The sequence below is a fragment of the Zophobas morio genome, unplaced genomic scaffold (genome assembly GCF_036711695.1).
Source record: "Zophobas morio isolate AGI-343-1 ecotype UQ-CSIRO unplaced genomic scaffold, CSIRO_AGI_Zmor_V1 ptg000057l, whole genome shotgun sequence".
In the NCBI taxonomy this organism is placed as follows: Eukaryota; Metazoa; Arthropoda; class Insecta; order Coleoptera; family Tenebrionidae; genus Zophobas; species Zophobas morio.
Window position 1 is genome coordinate 845,570 of NW_026972162.1, and position 1,740 is coordinate 847,309.

Sequence of the window (1,740 nt, forward strand, 5' to 3'; positions counted from 1 at the left end):
CTTCTAATCACTCATTTTATTGGACAAAAAGGTGGTTTAATTGATAAACATTTGAATCTAGACGAAAAGATATAAAAATAATCCCACCCACCACCGCTTTTGAATTTTATTGTTTTTTTTTTTTTTGATTAGATCAAGACTGAATTTTACTACTTCAAGTGGCCAATTAGGCTTAAGAAATTCAAAGTGGCCCCGCCCACCCACCCGATTTTCCTCTTCATCGCTCATTTTATTGGACGAAAAGGGCATCTTATATTGAATAACTGGAATCTAGTAATCTAGACAAAAAGCTAAAACTAACCCCACCCACGTCCACTTCTGAATTTCATTGGTTCTAAGTCTAAGACTAAGTCAGCAACGGCTCACTCCATTTTCTCAGAAAATTTTGTGAATACATGAGCAAGCAGAGGATATGTTATTTGCCAAAATCAATCTTATCTTAATAAATACTAGCCCCACCCACCCACCCCCTCTTCATTCCAGTCATTACTCTTAATATTGTTCAATCATTTACCAAAATCAAGCTTATTTTAACAAATACTACTAAAATAAAATTTTATCCTTTTTTATCTATTCTTTGAAAATTTCGAGATTATAATATTATTTGTTGATACACCATTTGGAAATAAAGAAACAATTTGAAAAGTGTTAATTTTAATTTTGTATCTGGTAGAAGTGAATGTGTTGCAGTGATTATTTTATCTGTTCACGCCTGTATATTTGGGTATAGGCAACACATTATACACGTGAGAAGCAATATTGTCCACGTCAAATCTATAAATATTTTTAAATAGGCAATCATAGTTACTTAATACAAAATGACCCTAAAAATGAACTAACAAAATCTAATGTAAAATAACATACCATATTACCTCCTTTGTAATCTTTATAAAGAATAAATTGCTATTTAACAGAAAACTGTAATTGGTTTAATTTCGCCCTAATAGATGTCACTACCCGAGGGCAAACCGATACCTTCGCTGCATGTTTACCAAACTTGTGTTCGTTTTCGTTTTTACTCTAGCTTATTGTAGTGTGCATGGAATAATCAATAAAATCCTCATTAACTTGTACTTGAGTACTTGTTTTAGATAAAACACATTGTATTTAATTAGATATGTGTATCCTCAATCAAGTGTCTGAGTATTAACTAGAACAAAATAACAAGCAGAGTGGCGCAGTGGAAGCGTGCTGGGCCCATAACCCAGAGGTCCGTGGATCGAAACCACGCTCTGCTATCACTTTTTTTTTTCCGCTCCCTCGTCTCATCACAATCAATATTTTACTTTGCACACCAGAACGTCATTAAAGCAAAATTAATTAAACGAACTTCATTATGATCCTTTAATCTCGGCAAACTGAAATTTTGAATGTAATTTAGTGCAGAGGAAATCGACTTTAATGAAAGAATTCTGTCAACAACAGAAAATTTTAATTTATTTTCCATTCAGTTGCCAAGTCACGTTTGTACCGTTTTATCACTTAATCGTGACCCTTTTAGGGGAAACGTACTTTTTATATAACAGTGGCATTTCTCGATTCCAGGTTCGGTCTTTCATTTAGGCGCCGGATTTTCTCCGAAGAAAATATTTTTCGTGACTGTTAATTACGATTTATGGTTTTATGTGCGGAAATGGATGGAAGGAGGTGCCGTTGCCAGATTTCGGACACAAATAAGACATGCGAGGGTGGATGGAATCAGGAATTATTTTGATTTATGAGGTTTTTACGGGCGTCGTG

The 1,740-nt window shown here is 34.2% G+C and overlaps 1 non-coding gene across 1 annotated transcript; it reads left to right on the top strand.

Annotated features, from left to right (window-relative positions):
* Positions 1–1,166: 1,166 nt before the first annotated feature.
* Positions 1,167–1,238, top strand: Trnam-cau (transfer RNA methionine (anticodon CAU)). The gene has a single exon. It is a non-coding gene; the product is annotated as a tRNA-Met (tRNA).
* The last annotated feature ends 502 nt before the right edge of the window (positions 1,239–1,740 follow it).